We start from the raw sequence: 18,856 nt of genomic DNA on the forward strand, positions 1-18,856 counted from the left end.
ACACAACACGGGCCCAGCCCCAGAATAACAAACAGCCTGACACCAGGAACACTGTGAGAAGTACATGCTTAATATGCTTAATCCCTTAATATTGAAGGGATATATTCAATCTAACTGGCAGGGATGAAGTATGTTTTCGTGCAGTTTTTTTCCCCAGTTTCTTACACAACCGTTTAAGTATTCACTGAAAACGATATTCTAACTATATATATATATATATATATATATATATATATATAACCTATTCATTACAACGTGGGTGGATTAATTTGAGATCATCCTGGAAAAAATGACCTAAAATTCTCCTGAAGAGTACATTTACTTGACGTCCAATGACGTTGCATGAACATAAAGCCAAATTCATTATTTAGAGGATCTTGGATCTTGGGTTGTTATCTTGTTTCCTGAAATTAAGCTGAACCCATATGGTTGGTCATGAGTGCCACAGAAAACTTGGTCCCATTGAGGTCTGCTGCAGTGGATATCTAGAAAACTCATCAAATCTAACTGGTTGGATAGATAGCACTCTGGGTAAATGGAAATGTACCGAACATCAATTTCATTTTTGGGTGAACTTCCCCTTTAAGCTGCCCGTTATGACTTTGTCCACAATGTTTCACTGCCGTGGATATCTGAGGACTGTAGCAGGCTGCCATTTATAAATAGTCTATTGGCTCAAGTGATTGACACCTTTTTCTCGATCAATAGAAACATCCTTGGTGGACTGATGTAACTGCAAAACAGGACTGGAGATCTCTCAATGACACGGTGAAATTGTATGTAATTCTCATGGTTTCTCCGATGACATTTCGCATGAGGCCACGAAAGGTCAAACACTCTGTTTTCATTTACTGGGGTGTGCAGGAAAGATGTCCGCCGCATTACCGCGGATGAAAACCTCAAGAAGGCTCTCGGCCGAATTGAGCGCAAATCATTGCGCCTTCTCTGTAGGAGCTGTGAAGTAGATGCTGCATCTGTATTGGAAATCAAAACCATAAGCTGCATGTCAACTGGTCAACCTCATGATGTCCTCCATCAGACCGCCTCACGCCGTCAGAAACCACGCTACAGGTCTCTCGCTACAGAACTAGCCATGCAAAAGAGACAGGATCTTGTTTGAAAAACTGTTATGAGAAGGACAGGCACACCCCCTAAACCCCTCCCCCCTCCCCTCTGCCCACAAAGCTGGATTTGGCGCTATCCGATCTCCTCTCTCTCCAAGGAACACCAAGGGCATGTGTGAATAATTAACTAGAACTGCGTTACCCATTAGGCAGACCTCTTTTCTAAATCTCCTTTCCTCTCTATGCCAGCATGACATCCCTTTAGCACAGTGCACTTTTTTTAGGTTCTATCAATTTGAAGAATAAATCTGATGAGTAAATTGTACTTTGGAAATTGGGTAACAATGGTTGTTCCTGAAATATGAGGCTCGACTTAGACCATTTTTTCTTTTTACTTTTTACATTCCTCTATGAAATTCTCAAGTAAACCTTTAGGAAAATTGTATAGAAACATACGTACATGAATACATACAGATAGACAGACAATACTAGTACATATGTATTGCATAAGCATGATGCACTCACACATGCTCATAAAACTATAATACCTGTGTATACAAAAACACACCAACCACTCATTATATTCCAAACACACACACACACACATATATAACACTCTCTTTGACACACAACAAATGACATTCATGGGAGACCTTCAGAAAATGCATGTTTATGTATGCATTTCATTAGTCAATGCATGACTGTTTTGTATAACAGCATGAAAGAAAATGTTGGTGTGTGCATATGGTATGTCAGAGTTTACTGGCATATGAGCACCTGAATGTCAGTTTAACCGAAAGGCATTTTGATCGAAGTGAGCGGAAAGTTTAAATAACCCCACTCATGGGCATGTATGCTGAGGACAGAACGTTTTGGACACAAGCAACAGACTGATTTACAAATGCAGCTGGCTTTATTAAATAATGAGTCTCAAAGATGAAAATGTGATAGTTCAATTGTGTGTATCTATCAGGGATGTGTGGCCAGGGGTGGGCCCCTTTTGACAGACGGATTAAATTGTGTATTATTGTTCATTACCCATTATTTTCAAAACCATTTTCTGCGCAGTGTAAAACCGTTTTTTGTCACACAAATGGCAGTAATACCATGAGGTACAGTGTGTGAAGTTTGTAAGGCACTCGGCAGGACACACCCCTGAAGGCAGAGAAGATATGTGCCTTTCCTTCAGCTTCTCCCACAGCATGCTTTACTGTGAAATACTGCCTTCATATTTTCTGTGCACTGAAATGAGTCAAGTCAGATGTCATAGTGAAGGCAGCCATACCCTGCGCCAACCTTGCAACCCTGGCCGCATGTATCCCCTCTAAGTATGCATTTCATGAGTTTCTGAGAGTTAAGCTTGAATTATGGACCAGCCTATTCCTCTTCCCAAGCAATTTTCAGAAACTGTTCAACTGCTGTTGGGTGGTGTGTGTACATTTATTTTTGTTCTTGCAAAAAACGTGCTGCCATTCTTGAAAATACACCAGGAGAAAAAGCCCTCCTCCATAAACCAAAAGAGTTTTTAAAAAGCTGACCCGCACAGTGTTAGCCAATCAGACACAGTTCACACTGGAGAGAAATTGATTCAGGGGGGCTTCTCGCTTTGAGACTTCTGGCTGGGAAAACAAACAGATAATACAACAGACTGCTTTAGCTTGTTGAATTCTAGTCTCTTATATTGTCACATTGTAAAGAAGGAAAAGCCGGAACAGAAAAATAGTAATTTCTCAATTTTATTAAATCTCATTCTTTGCAAGTGATTACTCTATTAAAAGACAACCTATTATTTCAACAATTGTGGATACCCATACTGCTAAATCCAATGTTTCAATACATTAAAAAAAATAAATAAATAAATAACATTAATGTAATAGACAGTAATTAGAAGGATTCATGTTATGGCAGCAAAGCAATCCATAGATGAATTCCTACCGGTACAGTAATCAGCCTTTGTAAATATCTACAGTAATTATTATAAGTGTTAAGAGTTTCCCCATGCAATTTTTAGAAAAAGCATGAATTAAAAAAATGAAGACAGCAAGCTACTTGCTGTATATGTTAGCAGTTGTCATTGTGATTGAGTATACCATTCATCATTTGACACATCCTTTCATTGAGCTTTTCAATAACATCAATTTTCTTTCTCTCAGCACACAAAGGAGGACAAAAGGTAACTTCAACAAACAGTGTAAATCTTTCATGATAGCCCTCCATGGTAGTATGGTGTTCCTGTTTAAGTATCCTGTTTAAGTATCCACCATATTATTCCACACACACGTGTGTGTGTGTGTTTGTGTGTGTATATACATACTGTATTATAAAAGTTATTTTTACATCAGCATTTTCGTTATGTTTTTATATACAGTGTGTGTATATATATATATATATATATATATATATATATATATATGACCCACACACAAATGCATACACACACCACATCATATATTTAGGAGCATAACGCCTTGATTATATTAGTTTGATGCATGGGTTGCTCTTCAGATAAACTTGCAGTGGCAATGATTATTTATGATGGTGCACTTAAAATGACTTCACTACAGCTGAGATGACTTTAAATGAACTGGAGATGCTGTGAGATGTGACTGATTCAGCTCCATCAGCATACATCAGCTCTGACCCTTACTGACAGGGAAGGGGTGACCTACCTAGGGAAGAGTGGAGGAGACAGGTGGAGAGGGCTCTCGGGGCACGGCTGGTACCAGCGGCCATGCCAACCCGTGACCTTTCCCTGCCAAAATGGCAAACGCAAAGATATTGTTTACACACACAACTTTTGACTCCACAGATAAAAATGAAACACTTTACTGTGGTCTCATCTATGACATATCTGGCATCTGTGCATCAGGCTAAATATCGAATTAAGCCCAAGTAACTGGTGGAAACAAAAGCTGGCATACACACTGTCCATCCAGGAATGGAATTTCCCACTCCTGCACTAAAAGGATTGCCCGGGCTTTGAAACAGTAAAATGTGCACAAACACTGGGGGAAAAAAAAAAAAAAAAACATGATTTGGGATTCATTTGGCATTAGATCAAATTTGTAATTAACAACCATCCCGTACTGCTTGTGGCACAGCATTTATTAGCTTTTGACACACGTGAAATTTTATATACTCGTTAGTCGATACTCTTCTGGGGATTTCCGTGCAAACACAGGAGGAGGTTGCAAAAATGCATCTCATTGACAATTCCAGCTAATTCACTCAAAGCTAACACTCACGAGAAGCAGAGCTAACACATTTTCCATCAGCTTATAATTCTAATAGCTCTGCAGCTGTGCGTATCGCATCCATTTGGGACTGCAAATGCATGTTTCAGACCCTGGGCGGTGAAAGTCCTGCTTTTAGTAAGTTTGGGCTTGGATACTACTTTAATGAAAGACCTGGTAGTCCTGTCGTGCAATGGCCATTTAAATGGTAAAACTAGTGCTATAAAGGTGTTTGGCTGTAGTAAAATGCTTTCACAAGTTCATACAATTGATTTGCCTCATATTAAATATATGTTGCAAACTTTATGTTTGTTTTTTGTAGACCTGCTTGCTGGGTATGTTCATTCATATGTTTATATAAAATTTGTGTATTGCATTTGTTTTAAATCTGTATATTTTCTGTCATTTTAAGAAACATTTCTTTGATTTCATCTTACAAGTGTTAGCTGATTTATGCAGAATAATTACAATAAATACATAAAATGTATAAACAAGCAATATATGAGAGGCATGTGTGAAATGGTCACAAAATGTTTATCCACTGAAAACATAAAAGACAATCAGGAATATCATCCTTATTAGAAGACCCATTTCTATTTAAGTCAATGCACACAGTTGCCTTTTCACTTTTTTTCACCTCCACAGTTCTCAGTCAGATAAATGTGTGGCTATGCTTAAGAATTTCCCACAATAGATGATTTTACAATTGATTTTTTTAAATGTTTTTACGTTGTCTAACAATGAGAAAGAGCAAAATTGGGATAATGTTAGTCATCCTATGAAGGAAAAGCAGCAGGTTGCAGCTGTTTAAACAGAAAAGAGAAAAAACAAAGACAAATAGGGGCTATCTGGTTAGTTAATTATTCATTGTGTGCTATTCATTGTGCCCATTGTTTCACTGTAACTGAAATGGCTTTCTATCTCAGGTGATTGTGCTTTCATCACACTTCTGCCCATTTTACAAGCAGCTCTAATCCCCATTCATAAAAGTGGCCCCAAGCAGAAGGAACTGAAGATTCTATACCAACAGCTGTTTGGGTGGATAATATGAAAAACATAAGTCACAAAATTTGTCTTTTATATAGGTGGGTGGTAATTAAATCAATAGCCTTACTTTGGCAGTTGTATGTGTGTGTGTGAGAGAGTGTGTGTGTGTGAGAGAGAGAGAGAGAGAGGGGCCATGTGTAGTCCTATTTATAAATATCGACCATTGGCTATGGTTTTATTAGGCTGGAATGTCAAAGTACATTAAATAAAAAAGTCAAAAATTTAAACCAAGTCCTGGTTATCACTACCTAATTAAATCAATAGCCTGACTTTTGATTGAATTAGGTAACATTCTAATAGCATAATTGTTCACTGACTTAAGCCATACAAAACTATGGTGTTCTAATCTTAATGCCTCACATTTTCTGTACTCCCTTTATCTGTAAGGACCCGTGTTTTCTACAACCAGGTTTTATAGACAGCAGCAGAGCTTAGACTGCTACTTGTCTCTATAGCTACACTGATTAGAGATGTAAACAGGGGAACACTGCTGGAATAGAGCTGGGGTTGATAAAATAAAGACAGACCTTTCATAATGAGTTCACTGGATGTAATCATGATAACTGATTGGATAAGAAAAAATCATTCTAAAAGTGAAAAGAATGGAGGCAAATAATGAAATAGTAAATTCAATACATGTACTGACAACTGGTTTTCAGAATAGGCACTGCTGAGTCTTGCTAAATCCTTACATAGCAGTCATAAAAATAAAAATAACAGACACCTCATTGTACAAACCGTCTGCTAAAACCTCCCAGGATGTTCACAGAGAATTATAATGGTAATCGATTCAAAACAACAAGTGACGTCCAACAGTCCAAGGGGGATCAAATTAACTCAATCAGAGTACAATGTACACTGTCAGACCTGATTTAACATTGAACATTTTATTTTGCACATATACAGTTTGGCACAAGAATTGGCTGGGCCAATCAAAAATTTACACGGACACTGAAATAATATTAAAAAACCACAGAAAGTGAACAGGTGTTGGAAACAGTGTATTGGGTTTTGTTTTGCAAATCAGCAGAGTTTTACCCTGTTCAATTCTCCCAGCACAGCTGCCATCACGGCTTGCTATCCCATAGTTCCCTGCTTTTTAATTGTCCGTCAATTTTAGACGCATGTTGCCTTGGATGCGTTCCAAGCACTCGCCCTTGCTCGTTGTGCCCCAAAAGCCTTTGCTCTCCTGCTTGAGGCCAAAAAACAGAGAAAAAGTGGCACAGAAGCAGGAGGCAAGCTGAATGACCTTTTTTAAATGATATATCAGATTATATCATAGTACTAACCAAAAGTGACAAATGATATTTGCATACATGAGGAACCACATTAGTGACTACTATGATAGCACTGATCCCAAAGTAAAAAAAAGAAGTATTTTTGCTCCCCAGTTGAAAAGGGGAACTACCTGACTGTGCTCTAGGTTACCTGTGTGCGTGCATGTATACGTACATGTGTATGCATGCGCGTCTGCTTTTTTATATTAATAGGATTCACATGGTCTGTTTTCTGGTTATTCCAAACATACATGTCCCATTTTTGGTAGTGTAAAACATTTTGGTTTGACCCTGCCTCACTGTGCTTTTGTGTGACGGATATAAAAGTTCTGTAGGTCAACTCATCTTGCTGAGTGGCTAATGGGGAATGTGCAGCTGATCCTAAAGCAGAGAGATTAGCCGTCTACATAGCATTGACCAGATAGTACTGATCTAGAACTGTCCACTGCATATGTTAGATCTGTCTGCAATAATAAAACAAATGATAAACAAAACTGAAAAAAGTCATCTTTTCATTCACATTTATTTTCCTCTATTGTTTTCAGCACACACCTGAGAAACCAGAAGCAGAGGAGAACAGGAGAAAAAAGTATGATGGCTGTGTTTTTAAGTGGCAGCCTGAAAGAGAATGTGCCTTTGGAATGTCTTTCCTCGGCCCATGATGTGGATGCCAAACGAGTGAGCCTCTCATCCTCTTGGACCAGTTTACAATATTTTAATGCTGAATTCCGTAGTTACTTTACCTTACTTGGGGTCTAAACTGATTTGTCATAATACAATTAATAAATACCTACCATGCCTGAATACATATCTATCACTATAGGAAAGACCAGAGTCAACAAAATGCATGAATGAAAGATTATCCACCTACCCACAACACACCACAGTCTCAGTAGACCACACTATTGTCTCTTTCTAATCACCTCTGTTTATCTCACAGACACACAGAGAGAACCAGGGTGGGTTTGATTGTTTTATTGCACTTAAATGGTGATGACTCCCAAAAACAACAGTTTTCATTTACATGCACTGTTTTCTGTAATTAAACTTTCTGACTTGATTTTCTCCTTCCTTTTAACAAACAGAGTGGGTTACTGTATGCAAATGATGCCTGTCACATGTGCAAATTAGCCTGCTGGGACACTAAAGATGAAAGTACATTTACAGTTTAACATTTTTTGTACACATTTAACATTTGCATATAAAGCCCTTTCTTAAATGCTCAAGACAGAAAAAAAAAAGTTTTTAAAAGTAATTACCTGGTTGGTAAAATAACTTATATTTCAGAAAATATGTATATAAATAATGAGTTCAAGGTATATTCTTTCCTCTATCATCTGTTATATATGCCCAACTAAAGCACTGCTGAAGTTTGATCCATTTTGCAATCTTAAAACATGGACAGTTTAATAGGTTTTTACGATCTAATACAGTATCTGCTAGCTTGTGTCTTGTGAAATGTGCCAGGTGATTAAACAGAAAACAGGGGAGGCTGCATCGCAGGTGTTATAACTGCATCGCAGGTGTGTGTGCATCCTTTGCACTCTACTGCATAAATCCAGTTTCTCACATCATGTGATGGAACATAAATGGTTTTCTCTTGGTCTCTGGCATCATTACTTCTACATTTAAAACAACATTTGCCACTTTACTCACTGTCTGCTATATTGCAAATTCCCTAATTGCCGTTTCCACCCTCTCCCCCACGCTGCCGGCGGGGCTCTTGCCCCAACCCTCGAGAGTGCTTCGAGAGTCGTCTGGTCTCCCCCACCTCTGCGGTCCAGCCCCTCCTTCGTCATTGCCTCCACCCTGCCCACATCTGCCGCCACCTGCTGTTCCCCATCACCGCCACCCGGCCCCACCCCTCATCTGAGCCACATCACATCTTGTGCATAAACTGGCTGACATGCTGGTCACCAGTCGGCACCCTGAGCCGACCAGAGGAGGATGGGTTTCCCCCTTGAGCCTGGTTCCTTCCAAGGTTTCTCCCCATCTGCCACAGGGAGTTTTTCCTTGCTACTGTTGCCTTAGGCTTGCTCCTGTGGGGGTTTAGGCTAGAGTTGTCTGTAAAGCATATTGTGACAACTGTTGTAAAATAACCTATACAAATAAAATTTGATTTGATTTGATTTGAAATGAATGCATTGAAACTTAGAGTTGCAAATGTATGCATTATATTTGTATAGAGGGTAGGTATTGACGTCACTTTCCCACCGGAACACGCCCCCTCAATCGGGACTGAGTGGCAAGACATGCTGCGACATGGCTGCCTTTAGTATAGGAAACAGCAAAACAAACGATTATCTGCTTACATTAAAGGCAGTTGGACTCGACAGTGATTCTTACAACTTACCAAAGAACCAGAACCAGAAATCGGAGCTATCTTTTTACAGACTGCCAAAAGCTAAAGAAAAGAGAAGCAAATGCATCGCTGTTATTCGCAGAAACAATTTGAATCCAGTCACCAAAATGTGGATTTGTGGTTGTTATTTTGTGTCAGGTATGTTGGATTTTTGGGTAAAATCATACCTTAATAATTTATATGCTTGGCTAGCTAATACGATCTAACCATCCCCCCTTTGTTTGTAGAACACAGGGCTCATCATCATGGATGTATTTTAATAAATGCTGACAAAACGTTACAGTTACACAGAATATAAATGAAAGATGCTAAATATTTAATTGATGAGTAGTCAATACAGTACATAACTTAAGGTATGATTTTACCCCAAAATCCAACATAGCCTACCTAACACAAAATGACAACCGCGAATCCACGTTTCGGTGCCTGGATTCCAGTTGTTTCTGCGAATTTCAGCAATCAATCTGCTTCTCTTTTCTTTAGCTTTTGGCAGTCTGTAAAAAGATAGCTCCGATTTCTTATTGAAACTATTTGTACAGTCAATCGCACAACAGCTCTTTCCCATTTTAGATGTTTTTTTGTGTCTTTGCGGCATTCAAGCTGAATGCTAACGCTGTCACTCGTAGTCTTTCTGCCACTCAGTGGGTGTAACCGCAGCACTTTTGCCTGCAGTGACATCATGTGCATACCCTCTATATCTCTCATCAGATATTTTAAAATGTAAATACAAAGGCAAGTTGAATAGGTCCTGGTAAAATAAATACATTAAGGGACAAACATGAGGGTGTAGCTCAGAGAATGCAACATGGGTTAACTCAATGTCTTCTTTGACAACACCGACAAGGGAAAAAGAAAACTGTTTTGCTTTTAATGGGCACTTAGTAGGAAACTCCCCTTTTCTCATGTTATGGAAATGCTGAATGATTTTTTTTTTCTTCCTGAAACGAGAGATGATTGTGCCATTATAACACAACAACATTATACCACTGCTTTATTCAGAACATCAAAGAAGCTCATTTAGTCAAATGACATGTTTGAAGGCAGCCCCAGTGGTGTGGTTCTGAGGACAGGTTCTCACTTGTAATAAACGTACAGGTGTAATTCTTTGTTTTTATGCAGATACTTTTCCCCAGTGAAGATGAAAGGGAGGGTGACATGATATATGCAAATGACCTGTGTGAGTCATCTCCTCCTGAGAAATAAGGCGGAGTCAGAACAATAGGAATATTACTGAAACACATTAATGCAACGCTGATGGTGCTAGGGTGCTCATCTGTCCTGTATTTATTTTTTCCTCATTTACCAATTTTGTATGAATTTACCTTTTTTGACTGTTACTTCACTACAGTGACACCCTATATAGCTGTTAATTGACTGCTAATGTTAACTCATTTTAAGTGGAATAATGTTATTATTATTATTATTATTATTATTATTATTATTATTATTATCATCATTTTGCCTTGGAGATGAGAGTGGGGTAGCTGCAGACAGCTCATAAAGATGAATTTGGCCAGAAGATTGAGGAGGGAGAAACATGAGAGGAACAGTGTCCTCCCCTCAGGGCATGGTGCTTTTAAACCAACACACATTGGCATCTACACATCAAGACTATGGGAGTGCTTTATTGGCCACTCTCTCTAATGGGCATTTGCCAACTACCTCATCCCTTTTTACTGTTGACCCCGACCACGTTCTGAAATATCGGGCTCTTAAATACAGCTTTCTGCTGCTCCACTTATGAGAGCACCACCCGCCAAAGCCCTGCGTGAGCATATCTGCTTTTTAAACACGCTGTTTGCCAATTTATCCAATATGCCAAAGCAGTTGTACTCCGCAACGAAAAGATAATGGTCATTTATTTAAATACCCATGGCCCATGCTCATCAGACACCGAAAGCCCATGCCCTCCTGCACATAAATAACCGTTCCACACTGAAATAATGACACTGTGGGGGAGAGAGAGAGAGAGAGAGAGAGAGAGAGGGAGATGGAAGAGAAAGAAGGAGCAAGAAAGATGGGAAGACATAAACAAGAAGGGAGAAAGATAGTGGGCTAATAGAGCAAAAGCAGATAGAGAGAGAAAGAATGCAATGCAAAGGGGGCTGAAATGCTGTCAAATTGTCACTATCTACCGCGGCCTGTCGTCAGTCAGCTCAAGGTCCTTGGACAAATAGGGACGGCAGAAACAGTGACATGGTTTCCCAGGTCTTATTGAATTTCCAAACTTCTTCAGAAGGCCTGAAGTGAATGTCAGAACTGCGATGCGCTCTTGATGAATTAGATGGAGAAAGGGCTCTTGTTGCACAAAGCACAAATGGATCTTGATTGCACAAAGGACATGCTGCAGCCCATACACAATTCCACATCTTATACAACATCTCAGTCAGCGTTTTGGTATCTCAAATTCTTCATATCATGACTTAAAGAGTCATTGAACTTTATATGAAAGGCTACCAAATACGGAAACAACAGAAAATCACCCATCATATCTGCGCAAATTCTTCTCAGCTGATGAACTGATTTCTGCTATCACAACTCGACACATAAACACATGCACACACACAGCCTGAACGGTTACTGGCAAGTAGAAACAAAGTAAAAAAGTTTTTTTTACCAAACATCAAAATGTATTTAATTAATCATTGAGCCTCATTTACGAAGCATGCGTACAATCACATTTGATTGTAAACTGCATGTGAGAACATTTCCAAGAACATTTCGGCATTCATCATTTTTTCTTATCTGTATTTGTCCATGGCCGTTTCCTTATGCAAATCACATGAACACGATTACACATGAAATTAACAAACAGCCAGAATTCATCATCTCATCTGGGATATGCCCAAAAACAAAGGTCTGCACGTGTCATGAATCTCATGTTGTTTTTTTGTCTGAACATTTTTAAGAACAAAAGTAAGAATAATTTAAGAAAAGTTTTGTGAATGAGGCCCACTGATTGCTGAAATAAATCACCTAATCAGTGGTTTAAAATACTGAAACTCCACATCAAATTGCATTACCAATTGGTTCAAAGCTTAAGAAGCTTGGATGCTTACACTGTACATTGTGCTGTAAGAATATAATATTTTAAAAAACCCAAATCATTACAAACACATTCGGGCCTTGCAGTGTCCAATGTCAATACAATTGGCACAAAAATGCTCTCCCTAGCTGATGGGAACATGTTTTGCAGCGATCTGATGGGTTTTGACTTTTTAAATTTAAAGGAGAAAAAATAATGATAAAATTAGATCAAAATTGGTTTCAAAAGCAGACTTTTCTTTTGTAAACAATGTTTAAAAAAACAAAAAAACTGCAGACACACTGGGAAAAAAGCTGCATATAAGTGAATGCTACATGAGGTTGGAAGTTTGACAGTAGCAAATGGTGTCAGGGGCACTGTGGTGGGTATTCTTTTGCTTGAATTTCCCTGACAGCATCATCCTACTAATTGACTTTCTCAGGCTTCATGTGAAACAAGTAATAGGCAGACTGCTGCATTTCTCTCCTGTGTCCTCATGCCCTGCCAACTGGGACCAGTGGCAACACAAGCAGCTACCTTTATTACTTATTTGTGTTTGATCAAAGTGGTCACATTTTATTATTTAAATGTTTAATCAAACATCCGCAGTCCCCAGGCTGACTCCTAATTGATGAAGGTCTGCAGCAAGATGTTGTAGGACAGGTGTTGTAGGTAACCCCTCATTCTTGAAGCGATGCCATTCATATGTTTTCTGGATCTTCTGGGAAGGTAAGCAGTGAAGTGTTCGAAGAGATCAGGCTGCACAAAAATACAAACTCAATATTTGTGACATCACCAGGATAGATTACATCATCAAACAATCAAAATACTTAACAGGAATGTTGTAAGACCGAATTTGCATCAACGGGATATCGATATCGGGATAGCCTGTTTCTACAATGGCTGCCATCAGAACGTTAATCCAGCATTCAACTCACCTTGACCTAGAGTATGGTTTCTCAACGAAGGCAGCATCGACCCCTGGGGGGTGTTCTGAGATTCTTGGGGTTGCTGGAAGCACAATGGAAGAAAGGGGGGCATCGGGGCTATTATGGGGGGCTTCTGCATTAATGTTTTAATTAGTATTAATGCTCAAACACAGGGAGAAAGCTGACAATCCTCCAAGGTCAGAGGTGGAAAAAAAACACACATTACCACAATTAAAAAATGGAGTTCAGGCCTTACTGATGCCTGCAATCTGCTGCTCTGCCGGTAAGAACACACAGCGGGTGATACGCTTGCAGAACGTCATCTGATAGTCCTGTGCTGGGTTGCCACATCGGGGATTAATCCATAGTGTAGGGGATTTAAAAATTCAGAGGGTATTGGAGTCAACTGATAATGGGGGATTTTGAGGAGTTTTTAGGGGGAATCAATTTGCCAAAATCAGTTCTATGCCTCCTGATGCACAAAACTTTTTCTGTTGGCTGATGTCAGCCATCTTTGTAGCCAAGTACTATTAATATTAAGAGCAGGAGGAATGAGGCAGTGTAACTTCTGATGTTCTGTGATGCAGATGTTTTTTTTTGTACACAAGACATTCGATTGAGATGTCCTTTTAGACAGTGGGATGTTCCGTTTTGTAAAACGTGTGTAGAAACAACAAAAGATCATTAAAAGGTTATCATTTGCATGCTGGATCGAAATAATCAAACTTGTTTAAATTGTCAGTCGCTCGCTGTAAAACTGTCAGTTCATCAACACTGCTACCCAACTGCAAGTGGTATGGCTAGCGGCATTGGCCCCACTGGCTAGCTAGCTTGCAGGCAACAGATTCTTAATGAGAGGTGTTCATTTCCAGCTAATGCTATCTTGTTAGCATGTACACTGGTAATGCTAAATTCAGCAATGGATCAGCATTTTCAATAAATTTTGCTGTGCTCCATTGTTTTTGATATTGCGAGTGTCATGCTAAGTGAGTGTGAGTGTATACTACTTGATTTTGTTTAGTCTCTGTAGACAAAGTCAAAATCCATTGACTGATGTAGCTAGCTAGCATATTGTCAAGGATTCAGCAAAGTTGTCCACATGCAGTCCAAATACCAAAGACGTCTGCAACTCAGGGACATTACAGCTGAAGTTAACCTCTCTCCAACAAGCAGTGAAAAACTGGCAAAGAACGACCAAGCACAGGGCTCACAGTAACAGTATAATTAGGCCTCAATCTTAGACTGCTAAGTACATACACCAATATCTACTATCTACTACTATTTACTGTTCCTTTTTTTGTCTCCTTCCTCTGTTGTGAACCAATATGAACGTGTCCTTGTTTTTATAATGCACAGCCTACTTGCCTGCCTTTTATCAGCTCCTGTAGGTCGTTTGTTTTTGGGAACTGAACATTCAATAGGGGGGCATTGGTCCAAAAAAGGTTGCAAACCCCTGACTTAGAGTATCGCTTCTTTCTATTTTTTGATGGCCTACTGATACTGTTTTTAAAGCACTTATACTTGGAAAAGCGGCCAAATCTGTAACAAATTATGAGCTGTGACAATCTGTAATAAAACCCATTTATTCATCACATTTTAAAACAAGTATCTCATAAAGGCTTTACATAGCATACATAATGGCTTCATGAATCATATGAAAGCTAACATCATGATTCATAAAGGGTGATATAACTTCTTTTGCAACACATTATTCCAAATGGGTCATAACAAATAATGTCACCTGGCTAATGGCTACACATTATAAAGAGTGACATGAGGCAAACTTATGTATGATGCTTGGCTAACCTTGACATAACGTATGATGTCACGAAACAATCCAAATCAACCCAAGGGAAGTTAGTCCCCTTGATTCCTGTTAAAATGGCAGTCAATATCTCTAGCACACATTAGCACATTTTTACACTCTTTATAAACTTTAGCAATTTAGGCAGGTGACATTGTTAGTTATGTCACATTTGACATGGCATGTTGCAAAAGAAGGTGCTATGCCATGACATTTTCTTATGTAGGATCCATGAAGCCATTATGTCTTGTTTATGAATGCATTCTATATGCTCTATAAAGCCTTTATGAGATACGCTTTGTTTAAAAGTGTGACCTGTTTATTGATTTATTTATGACTAAGGGTGTGTTGATACACACAACCTTGCTTAAATTACGTTTAGGCTAAAAAAAGGATGCTGTGCAGGTTGTCCAGGCACTTGTGTGACAAGAATGTGTGACCTTCCTCCTATTCATTGCTCCACAGTGAATGACAGACAACTGTTCCTGGGAAAAGAGAATGAAAAGGAGGACAAAAAAATAAGAGGAAGAAAAAGAAAATAGATACAAGTTTTATCATCTATTCTGCCGCATTCTCTGACGCTCAAGGTCACCACCTTCCTGGAAAGTCCCACAGTGATTCTCACATTCCCACAATCCTCTGCCAGGGGAAGAAGCGGGAGGATTTGTCAATCACAATTCCCCAGTACCCGACAGATGACAGCACATCACTCATGGCCCCCTCCGCAAACCCCGCTAACGCCCTCTGTTTGTCTTTTTTTTTGTGAGGAATGCACACTGTTGGGAGATGCAAGCCTGCTTTTGTTCAACAAAAGAGTATCATGTCTGGTCTCAAGTGCAGCCCATTATTATGTCAACATAACTAATAGCCTGTATTAAGATAAAAAATACAATTAAAAATATTTGTTTTCTCAAAAAAAAAAAAAAAAAAAATATATATATATGATTTCAGTGAAAAATATATTTTTTTCTTGATTGTAATCTGTACTACACAATTCTACATTTACTTGCGGTTAAAGTGCACATTCTCAGCTTTTATTTTTATACATTACAGTTTCACCATGTAGAAAACACTTTTTGTACATTGCACCCATCTCCTGCCCCACATTTCAGGGCACCATAATATTTGGGATATACTAATATTACGTAAATGACAGTAGTCATGTTTAGTATTTTGTTTAATATCTTTTGCATGCAGTGGCTGCTTGAAGTTTGCGACCCATAGACATCACCAGCTGCTGAGTATCTTCTGTGGTGATACTCTGACAGGCCTGTTCATCTTCAGGTCCTGCTTGTGTCAGGGGCTAGTTGCTCTTCAGCATATGAAACACATTTTCATTTGGATTCAGATCAGGTTAATGACTTAGCCAGTCAAGAAATGTCCTGTTTTTGCCTTTGAAAAACTCCTTTGTTGCTTTGGCAGTATGTTTGGGATCATTGTCTTGCTGTAGGATGAAGCACCGTCCAATGCGTTTTAAGGCATTTGCATGAATTTGAGCAGACGAGTCTTCAGATGAGTCTACAGTCCTCAGAATTAATTCTGCTGCAGTTACAACCATATTACAATATTATCATATTATGGCAGTTACAATCATAACAACCATAATACCCCAGAACCATGTTTCGCAGATGGGGGGGGGGGGGGGGGTGAGGGTGCTTTGGATGTTGGCCATGTTATGGATGTTTTGGCCTCCATACTTTGCTTTTCATCACCCTAGTAAAAGTGAATTGTGGTCTCATCAGTCCACACAACCTTTTTCCAGAACTCTGCAGGCTTTTGTAGGTGCTTAGTGAACTGTAGCCTGACTATTCTTTTTTGTAATTAACTAGTCTTGCAGTCTACCAGGCCCTTTGTGATTACTGAGCTCACCAGTGCTCTCATTTTTTCTTAATGTTGCAAACCAAACAGTTTATTTTGGTAAGCCTAAGGTATGTACTCCAACTGTTTTTTTTTTAATTATTATTTTTCATTCTCATAATAGCTACCTTGACTGTCATTTGCGCAACTCATGTTTACAAATGCCAATAACAGACTTGAAGGGCATCAATTAGAATCAAGACTAGATACTGAAAGCTCTTATACCTTCATTGAGGAAGCAATTGAACACACTAATCAGAAAAATCTGTGACGGCGTTTGTCCCAAACATTATGATACCGGGAAATGAGGGGGGGCTATAAAAAGTCTACAAGTAATTTCTACATGGTGAAACCAAGCAGTACAATGTGCACTTTAACCACATGCAAATTGTTTCATTCAAATCTAAACTTGTGGAGTACAGAGCCAAATTAAGAGAAAATAAGTCCTTATCCCAAATAGCATGGAGCTCGCTATATATGTGAATTTCTTTTTGTGTTTGCAAAGTTTAACGGTAAAGAATGAACCACTCGTCCAATGTGTGCATCTTGTCTGGGCCTAAGGCGAGCGTGACTAGACAATAGAACTTTGGGTTAAAGTGGCTTGACACCTGGATCTTTTGTAATATGCCTCCCCATGGAAAATCATTTGCTGGCGCCACACCACGGCTAATTCTGCTGTCTCTGTCGAGCTGCCATGCCCTCCAGGGGAGGGTTAGTTAGCAGGAGTGCAGGGAGAAGTCAACGGTGGAGTAACATCTGTCCCAGACAGATGTCTTTGTTTACTGGATAGGTGGAGACGCCTCCATCTTCTGTGCTCTGTCATTTGCTCGCACCTCCGTCCGAGATGAGGCGAGGGTTCAAAATGAGTGGTGACCATGGTCTGGAGTTACGCTCATGGTGCATCTTCATCAATCCATCATCGTATTCTGTGTTTTATGATCATGATAATGATGATAATTATTATGATGAGGATGATGACGATAATGATGATTTATGAGTACCCAAAGCGGGGTTTGAACACACAAACAATAATGTAAAATTCTTCTTTTTCTTATTCTTCATCATATTATTATTATGTAATGCAATGCCTACCCATTTATCAATCAAGGGCATTTTACAGTATATTGCTTAATGCTGCACATATTTTCCATTTGTACAGACAAATGTGCTGAATAAATGCAGTTTAAATACCTTGCTCAGGGGTACAATGGCAGTGCCACACTCAGGAGCTGAACTTGCACTTGAATAATTACAAATCTAATTCCCTAACCTGCACGCCACACGTCCCTGTACTCATCTCACCGCCACTTATTAACTGATGACATGGCAACAAAATCCTATCATAATGAAACCAAATACTGCAGACAGTAAAACTACCCAACAAGAGGAATAAATGTTCCATTATTGCTCTAACCTCTATTAAGCCCATTTGCATTTTGATTCAAGAGGGGACAAGCATATACAAATAAATAAGAGCCGGTGGAATAAAGATAAGTTGTGTCCTTGTCCTGACTCTTGTAAACTTTGCAGCTTTAAAGTTAAGATTTCTAAATAAACAATGTCTGTCCATGATCCAGAAAACTGTTTATCACAGCCCACAATGTTGATGATACTGGCTCAGATAATCTTGTTTTATTGGATAAGTGTAGTAAGCACAATCAAAATAGTGGAGAGGCATAGGCTGCTAAAGAGACAAAAGAGGTACAAACTTATCTAAAATAGGTGAGCAACCTTTGAATGATTAATGAATGAGCTATGTTTTATTAAATAACCTGAAGCATGACATCTAAACGTGACTCAAAACAGACGAACAAACTGAGTCTCAATAGATAATTGCCTGTGCTCAATATGGGGGAAATATAGAAATAAAAAAGTGCTAAATAATACAATCACATAAAAATATATAATGTGAAATAAACTAAAAAACTGAAACTCACTTAAGATATTTTACAAAAATGTCACTTTACACTTTACTGTCAACTGTGCCATGTTAACCTTCACAAACCCGACTATTCTCGTTCATCAGGCCCTGTGAAAATTCAGCTGTCAGCTAATTGTACTGAACCTGGTCAAGATTCTCATACCGTTTTAAGCTTGGATATGCTTCCACGCTACAATATGGCAGACTGCACCGAGGAAGGGGTAAAAGCACCAGATGATGGTATTTTGCATAGCAGGCTGAAAAACAGATATGGTGACTATGCGGCCTAAACAGTTTTATGTCCTCAAAGAAACTATACAAAAATCGATTTTTAAAA

General features: G+C 39.0%; 1 long non-coding RNA gene across 1 annotated transcript in view; it reads left to right on the forward strand.

The window, feature by feature from the left end:
* The window catches only part of LOC118214579, a 75,305-nt gene extending 67,470 nt beyond the window's left edge, over positions 1-7,835 (forward strand). The window contains exon 4 of the long non-coding RNA XR_004762649.1: positions 7,167-7,835. This is a non-coding gene — a long non-coding RNA (uncharacterized LOC118214579). The remainder of the gene's footprint in view (positions 1-7,166) is intronic.
* Positions 7,836-18,856: the final 11,021 nt, after the last annotated feature.

The sequence above is a fragment of the Anguilla anguilla genome, chromosome 15 (assembly GCF_013347855.1).
Source record: "Anguilla anguilla isolate fAngAng1 chromosome 15, fAngAng1.pri, whole genome shotgun sequence".
Lineage (NCBI taxonomy): Eukaryota > Metazoa > Chordata > Actinopteri > Anguilliformes > Anguillidae > Anguilla > Anguilla anguilla.